Genomic DNA, 14,900 nt, shown 5'->3' on the forward strand with positions numbered 1-14,900 from the left:
GATTGTGTGTATACACATGTGTACAGCCGCAGACAGGGGAGCAGTGTGATATTATATATGATTATGTGTATACACATGGGTACAGTATATATAGAGGGTGCAGACAGGGGAGCAGTGGGATATTATATATGATTATGTGTATACACATGTGTACAGTATATATAGAGGGTGCAAACAGGGGAGCAGTGGGATATTATATATGATTATGTGTATACACATGGGTACAGTATATATAGAGGGTGCAGACAGGGGAGCAGTGGGATATTATATATGATTATGTGTATACACATGTGTACAGTATATATAGAGGGTGCAAACAGGGGAGCAGTGTGATATTATATATGATTATGTGTATACACATGTGTACAGTATATATAGAGGGTGCAGACAGGGGAGCAGTGGGATATTATATATGATTATGTGTATACACATGTGTACAGTATATATAGAGGGTGCAAACAGGGGAGCAGTGGGATATTATATATGATTGTGTGTATACACATGTGTACAGCCGCAGACAGGGGAGCAGTGTGATATTATATATGATTATGTGTATACACATGGGTACAGTATATATAGAGGGTGCAGACAGGGGAGCAGTGGGATATCATATATGATTATGTGTATACACATGTGTACAGTATATATAGAGGGTGCAGACAGGGGAGCAGTGTGATATTATATATGATTACATGTATACACATGGGTACAGGATATATAGAGGGTGCAGACAGGGGAGCAGTGTGATAGTATATATGATTATATGTATACACATGGGTACAGGATATATAGAGGGTGCAGACAGGGGAGCAGTGTGATAGTATATATGATTACATGTATACACATGGGTACAGTATATATAGAGGGTGCAGACAGGGGAGCAGTGTGATATGATATATGATTATGTGTATACACATGGGTACAGTATATATAGAGGGTGCAGACAGGGGAGCAGTGTGATATTATATATGATTGTGTGTATACACATGTGTACAGCCGCAGACAGGGGAGCAGTGTGATATTATATATGATTATGTGTATACACATGGGTACAGTATATATAGAGGGTGCAGACAGGGGAGCAGTGGGATATTATATATGATTATATGTATACACATGTGTACAGTATAAATAGAGGGTGCAGACAGGGGAGCAGTGGGATATTATATATGATTATGTGTATACACATGTGTACAGTATATATAGAGGGTGCAGACAGGGGAGCAGTGGGATATTATATATGATTGTGTGTATACACATGTGTACAGCCGCAGACAGGGGAGCAGTGTGATATTATATATGATTATGTGTATACACATGGGTACAGTATATATAGAGGGTGCAGACAGGGGAGCAGTGGGATATTATATATGATTATGTGTATACACATGTGTACAGTATATATAGAGGGTGCAAACAGGGGAGCAGTGGGATATTATATATGATTATGTGTATACACATGGGTACAGTATATATAGAGGGTGCAGACAGGGGAGCAGTGGGATATTATATATGATTATGTGTATACACATGTGTACAGTATATATAGAGGGTGCAAACAGGGGAGCAGTGTGATATTATATATGATTATGTGTATACACATGTGTACAGTATATATAGAGGGTGCAGACAGGGGAGCAGTGGGATATTATATATGATTATGTGTATACACATGTGTACAGTATATATAGAGGGTGCAAACAGGGGAGCAGTGGGATATTATATATGATTGTGTGTATACACATGTGTACAGCCGCAGACAGGGGAGCAGTGTGATATTATATATGATTATGTGTATACACATGGGTACAGTATATATAGAGGGTGCAGACAGGGGAGCAGTGGGATATCATATATGATTATGTGTATACACATGTGTACAGTATATATAGAGGGTGCAGACAGGGGAGCAGTGTGATATTATATATGATTACATGTATACACATGGGTACAGGATATATAGAGGGTGCAGACAGGGGAGCAGTGTGATAGTATATATGATTATATGTATACACATGGGTACAGGATATATAGAGGGTGCAGACAGGGGAGCAGTGTGATATTATATATGATTGTGTGTATACACATGTGTACAGCCGCAGACAGGGGAGCAGTGTGATATTATATATGATTATGTGTATACACATGGGTACAGTATATATAGAGGGTGCAGACAGGGGAGCAGTGGGATATTATATATGATTGTGTGTATACACATGTGTACAGCCGCAGACAGGGGAGCAGTGTGATAGTATATATGATTATGTGTATATTCATGGGTACAGTATATATAGAGGGTGCAGACAGGGGAGCAGTGGGATATTATATATGATTGTGTGTATACACATGTGTACAGCCGCAGACAGGGGAGCAGTGGGATATTATATATGATTGTGTGTATACACATGTGTACAGCCGCAGACAGGGGAGCAGTGTGATAGTATATATGATTATGTGTATACACATGTGTACAGTATATATAGAGGGTGCAGACAGGGGAGCAGTGGGATATTATATATGATTGTGTGTATACACATGTGTACAGCCGCAGACAGGGGAGCAGTGTGATAGTATATATGATTATGTGTATACACATGGGTACAGTATATATAGAGGGTGCAGACAGGGGAGCAGTGGGATATTATATATGATTGTGTGTATACACATGTGTACAGCCGCAGACAGGGGAGCAGTGGGATATTATATATGATTTTGTGTATACACATGTGTACAGCCGCAGACAGGGGAGCAGTGTGATAGTATATATGATTATGTGTATACACATGTGTACAGTATATATAGAGGGTGCAGACAGGGGAGCAGTGGGATATTATATATGATTGTGTGTATACACATGTGTACAGCCGCAGACAGGGGAGCAGTGGGATATTATATATGATTGTGTGTATACACATGTGTACAGCCGCAGACAGGGGAGCAGTGTGCTGCAATCTTGCCGTCAGTGATATGTAGGAGTCATTTGATGCCCGCACACTTTCCCCGCGTTGAGGCAGAACTTTGTGTGAGCTGATGAGACAATAGTAGATAGTGTGTGTGCATTTAATTTAGGCCATACCACTGTCCTGCCTGCGGGGGACACCCTGACATACCCTCTGAGCAGATGACTGACAGATCGGGGCTCAGGCCTGTCTCGGGTGTGTGGCACATTACCAGGTGAAGTGTGTGTGACACTGGGCGCGGTGGGAGCAGGAAGCCCGGGTGAGGAGCGCCGTGTGTGAGCGGAGAGCCCCAGCCGCCAGCGGAGTCCCCTGTGAGACAGTGGTGCGGTCTCAGTCAATCATGTGCACTTCTTTCTTTATTGCATTCAGTGCATGGTTTCACCTTCAGATTCCTGTTTGTCTGTGTCCTCAATAAAACACTCTCCCTTGTGTCCACAGTGGGAGGTAAGTGACAGATGACAGGGGGCTGGCGAGACAAGTTCTTTGGGTGGAAGCAGCAGCCGCTTTATTTAGCATTTGCATGACTTATAATGGAACTTTGCCTTTTTTTCTGCCAGTCTTTTTTTTTCTCGCGATCGTTTTACTGCATTGAGGACATGGAGTCCTGAGGCAGCCTGAATGAGGAGCTGCCTGTATTCTTCCTGGCTACCTAGCCTGATGGCCACATATATAGCTTCGTCATATGGCAGCCTGCTGAGACGGCTACTTCTCCCATTATTAGGGGCTCTGCTGATCGGAGTGATTGGGAGGGTGCACCGCCTGCTGCTGCTTTTGTCTGCTGGAGATTTCCCATGACTTCTGTATGTGGCCATACACCCATCAGAGAAGTGTAGGAGAGGAAGTTGGGGGTGGAGGGCACAGTGCACAGCTACTCTCCACACAGCAAGCCTTCCCTGGACTAGATCGGAGTGGATCCCTACTTTATGCTAATGCTCTTTCCTTTTGATCTGAGCCAGATCCACATAAGGATCTAATTGGGGATCTATGTGCTTGGACAAGTTTGGGAAAGTTTGTGGAAAGCTGACTGGGTGGGGTATTGAAATGGGCTGAGTATGTATGGAGGTTGGTGTAGAATGACAATCAGCCCTTGTTTGCTCCAGCAATCATGTGTCAGGCTCCTGTATAGGAAAGTGTGGCTGTGTCTTGGAGCCATCGCTGGGTAATGCTGGTTCTAATAAGCCTTCCCCTGGGGAATGGCCGGGTCTGATCACCTATTGTTTGCTCGTCACTCATGTCATGGCCGTGTAGTTGTATCTAGTAAATAGGAAAGTAGCGCAGGGTGACGATGGAGGGAACCTGTGGCTGTGGTCCATGAGGTGCTGCCATCTATGTCACCGCTGCCTGTGGCAGACATGTCGGAGAAGCGGGTCTGGGAAGTGCTTACAGATTACAAGATTAACATCTGCTAACATGATCGTTTATCTCCAGCCAAAAATAGGTCAGTTCCTAAGGAAGCACGATGGCTGGCGCCTGATCATGAAACTGCCCATTACTTGGGGATGGCTGCTTGGGAATTTTCTTTCTCCTTCTTCTTCTAAATTCCGACATCTTTTGTAGATCGATATAAGGTCAAAGTCCCATTTTGGGCAGAGGCCCACAAGTCCCTTCCCTGTCCCATCCCCCACTTCTCAGTGCTGCAGTTCACTGTTTCCTGCTCGCAGTGCAGAAACAAAAGGATATACAGAAGAAGAGGTGATTGTGGGGTGTATAGTAGTTAGGTGGCTGCTGAGGGGCGGGGATGGCCGAGTAGGGCAGATGGAGATTCCTAGGAAGACAGGGCTATGGAGGATGGCAAGCAGCCGAGATTTGCCTATCCCCTCCCTGAGAGCAGAGGGACAAGGTAGCACACCAATCCGTCTGGGGGCTTAAGTCATTCCAGCCAGAGCTCCCTCCCCAGCAATGGCTTATCTGTATTTACTTCTCCTGTCACCCATATTCCATGGAACCTGCACAGGAGAGAAGGGGGGACATCCATGGGCACCACAGGTGGCTGTGGCAGGGGAGGAGATGTGTGCTGCACTGCTCACACACAGGTGACGCTGCCTCCAATTTTTGGGTGCTGGTGACTTGTAGGCTGGTCATAGTGTTCCAGCCGAGCTAGTGTATGGGGTACTGTGGTCATATTAACCCCTCCAGTGCCTGAGCATGTTCTTCTTTCTTTGTAAAGTGTCATTGAAATGTGAGGCAGAAACTTGTCAGACACACTGAAAGTTTCGTGGGGGTTATTAATGTTAAAATGTGTTTGTTTGTTTTTTGTTCGTTTTTTTTTAATCTGCTTGTTCTTATTAAAGTTATGACTTTCTCTGATGTCATTGACACACATGGCATTTTTGTTGGTAACAAGGTAATGGTCCCAACAGGTGTGACAAACTTCTGAAGGTTGTGTGACTTTTTAGAAACCATGCCCATAGAATCATACAACTGTAGAGTTGGAAGGGACCTCCTGGGCCATCTGGTCCTACCCCCTGCTCAAAGCAGGATTCACTAAATCATCCCAGGCAGATGTCTGTCCAGCCTCTGTTTGAAGACTTCTATTGAAGGAGAACTCACCACCTCTCATGGCAGCCTGTTCCACTCATTGATCACCCTCACTGTCAAAAAGTTTTTTTCTAATATCTAATCTGTGTCTCCTCCCATTGCTTCTAGTCTTTCTTTCTGCAAATGATCCTTCTACAATGTGACAGCCCTTGAGATATTTGTAGACAGCTATTAAGTCTCCTTTCAGTTGACTCTGGCTATGTTCACTAGCCATGACCACATCCCGCAAGACGTGCACGTAGCCATGACCATATTCCGCAAGAAGTGTACGTTGCCATGACCATATCCCGCAAGAGGTGTGAGCCTTTCATTTTACTTCAAAATGGCACATTATGTACACATTTATTTACAATAACTTTTTAATATCTATGAGGACAGTGTCACACCCAGGGTTGAAAGAAAAATGCCAATTTATTTTTTTTTTAAAGAAGCTCAATGCTAGTTGTGCTATTTTGGGTGTATTATGCGTGCATATTGCTTTTTTTTCTACAAAGTCTAGCATGCACTAGGCATGTTTGAGTGAATAACTACATATAATATGTACATAAAAAGTGGGCTTTTTCTTTTTGGTGTTTGTTTTTTCAGTGTGATCTTTCACATGCCAAAAAAGCCATGTGAAGGATATCCTAATAGGACTGTTGACACTTCCCATTTTTTTAAATGGGGTCATCATATTGGCGTTCATAAGGTAGCTTTTTTTTTTCCCAGCGTAGTTTCAAAAACTATTTTAGTAAGTGACATGTCACCTACCATATTTAAGTAGTTTCTGTATGGATTCTGATCATAAATAAAAGCAGTTAGTGTCGTGTGTGAATTGGGCCCCATAGAATGAAGAGACGTGTAAACTGCAAATCTGGAGCAGAAACCTAGAGGAATTACATGTTAGATTTTTCTGGTCTACATTTACTCCTTGTACATAAGAGTACCAGGGTTTACTATAAAAAAACAAACAAAAAAACTCGCTGTATAATTACCTGAAGAATTCTTTACTGCTTCTTCTCTGTCGCGGTTTGGTTTCCCCCAGTTCTATGTTCACATGTGTGCATGATGATATGTCATCAATAGGGACATTGTTCAAGCTACAAGAGTGGTTTTACCAGTCATGCCCCACTGTATCAATGTCTGGAGCCCACTCCTGTGACTGTATGGAGAGTCAGCAGGTTGTCTTTATTCACTGGAAATCCATGTAATGATTTGACTTGGAAAAGGTTTATATATATATATATAGCTATCTCTGTGTCATTAAACTTATTGGCTCCAACCAAAAGAGATATCGCCCTCCAGAAGGGCTTTTTATACGGAAGATAAACTTTTAAAAACAAGGCATAATTTTTTTTTTTTTTTCTGATTTCATTTCTTTTTTTTTTTTTTTTTACTGTATGTTATGGAAACTACACAACAGTATACAATCCTAGCACAGTGGTTGTGGTTTTAGTAATCTCATGCTAGTTTTGCTTTTATTTTTAGAAATTGAGCTGTTTTGCATATTTTTCAGTCCACTGCATGTCATTCTCACCTATGTAAATAATTAAAATTAATTATGGATTTTCCCCATGGACAATAATGGGCGGTTAAAATCTACAATTAAAGGGAACCTGTCATCTGTTTTGGCCGCTATAAGATGAGGCCGCTGCCTTTCAGGGCTTATCTACAGCATTCTATAATGCTGTAATAAGCCCCCGGTCCGACCTGAAAGTTAAGAAAAATAAGTTTTAGGGTGCGTGCTCATGCTGTGGATTCGTCTGCGGACTTTTCTGCGCGGATTTTATCTGCGGATTAGCCTGCGGTTTTCCCCTGCAGTTTCACACCTCTACAATGGAGCAAGTATGAGACCGCTGCGGATTCCGCACAAATAATTGGCATGCTGCGGATTTGAAACCGCAGCAAATCCGCGTGAAAAAATCTGGGGCATGTGCACTGCATTTTTTGTCTTTCATTGATTTTAATGGTACTGTACAACGCAGAATCCGCAGCGTGTGCACATACCCTTATTATACTCGCCTGGGGGAGCGGTCCAGTCCAATGGGTGTCGCCGGTCCACGTCCGACGCCTCCCATCTTCCTGTGACACTGCCCTCCTGCTTGCTTCATGGCTCCCCAGCACCACGCTCCTGCGCAGGCGTACTTATCTTCCCTGTTGAGGGCAGAGCAAAGTACTGCAGTGTGCTGGGAAAGATCAGAGAGGCCCAGCACCTGTGCACTACCATACTTTACTCTGCCCTCAACAGGGAAGTACGCCTGCGCAGGAGCGCGATGCTGGGAGCGATGAAGCAAGCAGGAGGGCGGTGTCACAGGAAGATGGGAGGTGCCAGACCTGCGACACCCATCGCACCTGGACTGCCCCTCGGATGAGTATAATAAAACATTTTTTTACTTTAAGGCTAGGGCTACACGGTGATGTGGAATTCTCAGATACGCCATGCGACAAAAAAAAAAACTTGTACAACTAGTCTGCGCCTTGTTGTCATGCCACTATTTTTGAGTTGTGATTTTTGCTGTTTTTTTCTCCCCGTTAAATAAAAAAGCCAAATTGCAGTTACATCTGCCTTGCATTACAGTCTATAGCAAGTGAGTTGCATGTGATGTGACCGGCGGCAGAGAATCCAACACATTTGGAAACAAGTGCAGCTGTGTCGTAGCTGCCAGAGGTCGCAGCGCGACGCTATAGGAACTCATTAGGTGCAATGTGATACTGCCATGTTAGTGTCACCGTGTAGTCCTTGACTCGGCCTACACAGTAACTAAAATTTTGTGCATAATTGTTTGCACTTGTTAGGCTTCTTTCACACATCCGTCTGTCACCATCAGTCAAAATCCGCCGTTTTTTTCCCCCATTGGGTTGCATTACCGACGGATGGTCATCCGTTGGACCCGTTTTTATACGGATCCGCCAAAACAAGTTGCCCGGACGGACAATGCAACGTTTTTTTGGCCGGCCGGATCCGCATTTTACAGTGTGCATGCCTGGAGGAATTGACTCAGCTGAAAATTTAACCCTAAACTCTGTTCTGGCGGCTGAAAAAAAAACTCTCTCTCTATCATCCGGATCTGTCAAAATAACGGTCCGGTGACACCCGTTTGTTCAAATCCGCCAACGGATCCATTTTCCGCCATTTTGACGGATTTTAACTGAGCTAAAAAACGGATGTGTGAAACAGGTCTTAGGACGCAGTTTGGGAGCGGCAGCCATAATGGGGTGGCACCAGTAAGTGGCCAGCTAGACCCAGTACTATATCGCCGGCTCTGTATCCCAGAATCCTAAACTGTGAGCAGATGTGCAAATTAGTCGTAAAACAATTAGACGAGTTAATGGTGGACACTGTAACCGTACGGCGAGCAGCATGGAAGAATAAGAAGTGCAGCTCGCCGGCGCAGATCCCTGAATGCCATGAATAATGACCAGTTCTGCCCAGCACAAAAGGCACATTGAGTGCAGGAATGTCTGTCAGGGCCCATAGCAGCACGTTATATGCAGGCTAATCCCCCCCCAAACTTCACCCACAAAAAATATATAATCCTTTAGAAATTATTTGGCTTTCATGAAAGCAGCTTAAACCCCCAGGATGTTCCACAAGTGTATGGCGGCTAATGTGGAGCCTAATGGCAGGTGGGGGGCAGAAGTGTGCCCCCCACATATGAGGGGAATGCAGCCGCATACTAGTCCTCTATTAAATTAGCACAAGCACTAGATAGTTTCTTGTGTGAGGATTATGCGGACCTCCCCCTGCATGAGAGGCTTATTGTGCTGTGAAGTGAAGAGACAGGCCGGCAGCAATATGTGCCTGCTCCTCCCATCACTGGAAACTCCAGTCACCCAATAGGAATTCAGCTAGCATACTTCCAGCGCAGGTGAATAAATGTAACAAGCCGCCCGATTGGTCATTAATTTTAGGACCTGCGCCGTCTTCCAACTATGACAGGTTTATTGTTATCGGTCTGCTGGGGTGGCCTATCATCAGGTGTCGTTTTACATCACTAGCACTGGAAGTAAGACGTCACCTTATTGGTCGCCTGGGAGTATACTGACCAATCAGAAGTCCATAAGACATCAGCTGTTAATAAGAATTCAGCTATCACACGTCCAGAGCAGGTTATAAAATGTAAGACGCTAATTGACTGGTCAGCAGTAACTTCAAAGGACAAATAAGAATGAATTTATTATATTTCCAGCGCTGGTTGTAAACATAAGATGCCAACTGATTGGTCGATAACTTCAGAGGACCAATAAGAATTGTGCTATCATATTTCCAGTGCAGGTTGTAAACGTAAGACGCCACCTGATTGGTCGTTATCACTTTATTCAGTGGAGGAGCGCTGTGTTATTTCCTCACACACACCATTGTGACGGTGTTCCCTCCCGTACCTGGCCTGCCTGGGAGCCGTTGCCGTGCAGTGTCGGGGGGCGGAGCTCCTGCATAGCTGGGCGGCGAGCATGGAGCGGCTCCCCCTCTAGTGAGCGCGTCACTCTGTATACTGGGAGTGAGAGAGAAGCTCAACAAACAGGCAAAACCCAACTTCTGGCCCCCAACAAAGCCCCGTGCTCCGGCTCCGCTCTCCGTGTGGCCGCTGACACCGGAGCCGCCACATTTGTGTTGAGAAGTTTCCATTTGCCCTCTCTCCCCGGAGCTGGATGTTGTGGGCAGTGCCAGATGCCAGAGCCGGACCTGCTGTGCCTATACTGGAGCTGCACTCGCATCCCAGAGGTAAATACATGGAGAGGAGGAAGTTTGTTGTGGTGCCCAGGGTGCAGGCTGAGGCGTGGCAGCCATGGCTCTCCGGAGGGGGCACACAATGTATTGTCTTCCCGAGGAGGGAAGGAGGGAGGATCGGCCTGGCCAAGTGCAGGACTAGTGAAAGCCCCTGTGTAACTTTCTACAACAAAGAGGAGGGAAGCAGCCCCCTATAGTGCTGCCCCCCATGCAGCCTGAATCATTCATGGCCAGCCAGTGCTTATGTGTGGAGATGAATCCGTGACTGGGGGGGGGCTGCACATCATGCCTCATGTATTGTCTGTGTGACCTCAGCAGCACCTGTGGGGTCATCAGTAAGGAGGCATCCACAGGCTACCTGCAGGGGTCATCGTGAGAGATCTGGGGTCCTGAGAACGGATTCTGTGCTGTGTTTGGGGCCAATATCTCCCAAATATGTCTGCTGTCACCTATGTGCAGAAGTTGCTGTTACTTTCTGGAGGGCTCCTGTGACTCTAGGGTCAGGATGTCCTTTGTTAAGAATAATAATCACTTGATATGTTCCCCGTCAAGGCTGGAACTGTACAGAAGTGGGCAGCTCATCTTACGTCATGTTCCTTTTGTTGTGAAACAACCTTTTATTGCCAGGAATGCCAATCATCTGCATCTAGCCACCCAACATAATGTATATTCATTTGTGGATTTCCATATCTGCAGTGAGATCCGTCTTGTTGTGCCACTTTTTCTTTTTTTCCTCTTTCATTCTTATTTTCTCCAGCACTTGTGTACAATTCACAATAGCTTTAGTGCCGTAGGGGTTAATGCAGACGCTGCAGCGAAGTTCTTATTAAATAAGCCATGGTGCTGGTAAGAAAAGGGATTTGTCAGTCTGTTGTGAAATAGCGTTGTTCTCGGCAGAGCTCTTGTGTGTTTGGGTATAACACAATTGCTATTTTCTGGAATGGAGCAGCAGACAATGGCGGGACGCTCAGCGCCTGGCCCTCTGTTTAGTCTTGGTTCCACAGGTGGTGCTTTGGGTGCACTTCAGCTACCAGGCTGTGACCTTTTTTTTGGCAGGAAGGTACAAATTGAGAAATCTAGTGAGTTTGCGATTTCACTTTGAAAGCTTGGATTGCTTAGAGTAGTGGGCATGGCAGAAAGTTATTTTAACACCACCCTCTCCGAGAGACTACCCTCTTTATTACCATGGGACGGGCTTAGTATCCTTGACTTTGGCTTTTTTATGGTTCAGTTGGCTGCTAGCCATTCTAGTAGCCGTGCATCCAATTCAAATAGTTGTCAATAGCTACTTGGCTCCTGGGATTTGTTGAGTTTATTTTTTTTTCTTATATCTGATAGTTATTGTAGAACTATATCTTGACGTAAAAGGCATGCAGGGCGGGACTGTTGTTATGCTTCAACCTGATGAATGTGTTCTCTGCTGCGTCTTTCTTTGTCATCTTTTTTCACATTTGCTTTGTGTTTTCCTCAAAAAACTTATCAGCTTGTGTTTTCACAGGCTATGTAACTTGCGTGGTAGCAGGCAGTTTTTGATGCAGCATATGTTTGCCAGCAATCGGTCAGACGTGACCCTGCATTTTGGGACGGCCCAAAGATCAATGAACTCAGACTTAATGATCTTTAGTGCAGCTTGGCCTTATGGCATCTCTTCCTGTAACATGTGTTTGAACATGTCTCCTCTTATAAATTGGCTTTATATGTTTAGAAGTGTCTGATGTTTTGAGGTGATGTAGTCAACCCTTGAAATTTTGGCATATGTTACATAATCTTGGTGACTTTTTTTTTTTTTTTTTTTTTTAGGCATTTTTCGATCTAAAAAATATGCACTTGAACTTTAAAATTGGCTGTCAAATTTTGAGACTGTTTTTCTTCAGAAGTGCAGAAAAATATATTTAGACCTTGCTTGGTGACTTGTGGAATTTGCCATAGGCACATTTCACGTGGATTTGTCAATGAATCCATGGTAGAAATCCAACGGTAAAATTGGAACAGTCTGCCACTATGCCAGCAGATCCGCATGAGGTTTAGGCATATTGTGATTTGTTGAGGGCTAATCCATGGCTGGAATCCACTGTCGTAATAAACATGTGAATAGGGTATAAAATGCATGACTGAATCCTCAAGTATTCAAAGTATATAGAAAGGATAATTGTATGTATTGTATTCCCCATTCATAAAACTGCATGATTCACAGTATTGCTGTGTAATCAGGCTGCCGATCATTCGATGAAAAAGCAAAGCGCTCATTCATTGGGTGAAATGTCCTTTTTTGCTCAGCGCAAAAGAAAATCTTCATTCTCGTTGGTGCGTCGTCCTGTGTAAACGGTACTTTCTTTGCTGAGATCAATGGCACTGCGTGATCTATTACATATTGCTAAGTAGACATCGTTTACTTTGGTCTGCCTGCGTAAACAGGCGTTTAAATGACCACCAAACAGTAAAGATTGGCCGTCTGTTTATGTAAATGGACCCTTAGTCAAGAATTTATTAAGACTGGTTGAGGCTAGTCATCTTCTCCACTACCTTGACCTGGCAGTTCTTTGAAGCCATATTGGTTGTTAGGTATTTTTTCCAAAGCTTTGCAAGAAGTTATGTAAGCGCTTTTTTTCTTTTAAACTACTGTAATCATGTCTTACAGGTAGTACGCATTATTTAAAATACATTATTGGAAATAGTCAGTATTTAGAGACACTGCTCAGCCTCTCGTGATCCATCTGCTGTTCTATGAAAAGTTTTGGAGTATTGACATCAGAGCTTGATAAATAGACTCCTAAAATTGTACCTCTGCAGCTGGCGAGCCCTATATCTTGCTTCCATACCTAAATAGGGCTTGTTTTTTCAGCTACTTTCATTACATTGGAGCTGTATGTAACAAGATTCAGCTGTGTTTGGCATGTTGCCTTTAATGTGTGACCTAAGCAATATTGTTGAGTGTTATCCCAGCCATTGTTGTGCCCCAGGTGTGGATGTCTCTGCTGCATCATGAGTCCATGAGAACAGGAATAAGCTCCTATCGGAAGAGTGCAAGCATGTCTGTTGGGAAAACAGCATGCTGTACTTCTGTAGAAGCGCCTATTGGGGTGTGAAAAGTGTCAAAACTCTTAAATACATGTGACATGTATAGTAGAATTTTGACTCCATTCTCTTCCAAGAGGAGAAAACAACATTTGATTACATAACTCAAACTCTAAAGCAGTGTAACTTTATAATCCCACTTCCATGCAGGTTACATGATGAGCCAAGTGACCAGCTCTCCTAGGCCATCACTGAGGCTGCATTCAGATATGGTTGGTTTGCATTTGAGTTTTGGTGTGTTCATCTGGTAATTTAAAGGCCATCTGAGATGTGGCTGAGCCTTTAAAATAATTTATTGGGCCATTTGGGTTAACCATTTTATTATGATGAGAGAGGGACAGTGATTGTGCTGTCTTTCTGGTAGTTATGCTTTTCAGATGTCTAAATGGTAACAGCTGCTTCTTAAAAGACGAGAGGTTTTGCTGCACTTCATTTAGAAAGCCATTTTGGCTTGCTAGGATGGTTAATGTGTAAACCACACCACACAGTTCAGGAGTTTGTACGTTATATTTTTATAACCTCCAGCAAACACTGCACATTGTCTGCAGTGTGCCATGTTGTATTTGGAGCTGCGGTGACATTGATATTGTCCAGTTTTCAGTACTATAACCTATGCCCAGAAAGTAGACAGTGTTTTGTAATTGTATCATGTTGAATGCACAAAGTGGAAGCTTTACTGTGTAGACTGTCATTGCTTGAACATTAATATTTGTTTTATTAAAGTCTGTATGTATACAACCATGTCCCTACTGGTCTTCTGGCTAAATGTCCAGTCAGCAAATAATGTGAAACAAGAAAGACTTGAGAAAGATCTTTTGATCGAAACGCTTTGTCTTTGATATACCTTGTCCACATGAGAGCATGCCATTTTCTATATAAATTTTAAAATGACTTAATAAAGGAACTACGTTTTAAGGAGCTAGAACTACTTCGCTTTTTTCTTTTTAAACAAGAATATACACAATTGTTGCAGGAAACTTGAACTTTTATTTGAACTGTTTTTTGAGACCATGGTGTCTTAAGGCCCTTTTACATTTAGCGATGCACCAGCGATCCCGACCACGATACGACCCGGTCAGGATCGCTGGTGCATCGCTAAATGATCGCTAGTGAGCTGCCACACAGGCAGATCTCACAGCAATGCAGCAGCGATACAGCGGTCGTTACTTACCTTTCAGACGTGGCGATCCTCCCGTCCGCCTCCACACGTCGCTCGTCAGCGCCACAGGAAGCGCCCGGCGAGAAATGGAGCTGCGCGATCAACGACAGACAGCGGGGGAGCCGGTCGGAGGTAAGTATCACACATAGCGATATCGCTAGTGATATCGCTGCTACGTCACCAAATCAGTGATGCTTTAGCGATATTGCTAGCGATATCGCTATGTGTAAAACCCCCTTTACAGAGGTTGTCTATCATTTTATATAATTGGTAAGGGAGTCTAAAGCTGGGTTTATACTTGTGGACTGCTGCTATTAAATGGCTACCTACACACGTGGTCAAAATTGTTGGTACCCCTCGTTTAATAACAGAAAAACCCACAATGGTGACAGAAATAACTTGAATCTGACAAAATGAATATTAAATAAAAAATCTATGAAAATGAACAAATGAAAGTTAG

At 43.8% G+C, this 14,900-nt stretch overlaps 1 protein-coding gene across 7 annotated transcripts in view; it reads left to right on the plus strand.

The window, feature by feature from the left end:
* Positions 1-3,264: 3,264 nt before the first annotated feature.
* Positions 3,265-14,900, plus strand: part of ZNF516 (zinc finger protein 516) — a 154,385-nt gene continuing 142,749 nt past the window's right edge. For 3 of the 7 annotated variants that reach the window (XM_073566523.1, XM_073566513.1, XM_073566559.1), the window contains exon 1: positions 9,616-10,200. The gene's annotated coding sequence lies outside the window, so the exon portion shown is untranslated. The other 4 variants (XM_073566542.1, XM_073566534.1, XM_073566549.1 and 1 more) reach the window with 4 other exon arrangements.

Source organism: Dendrobates tinctorius, unplaced genomic scaffold, assembly GCF_039654945.1.
Source record: "Dendrobates tinctorius isolate UK_male_01 unplaced genomic scaffold, ASM3965494v1 ptg000004l, whole genome shotgun sequence".
NCBI lineage: Eukaryota > Metazoa > Chordata > Amphibia > Anura > Dendrobatidae > Dendrobates > Dendrobates tinctorius.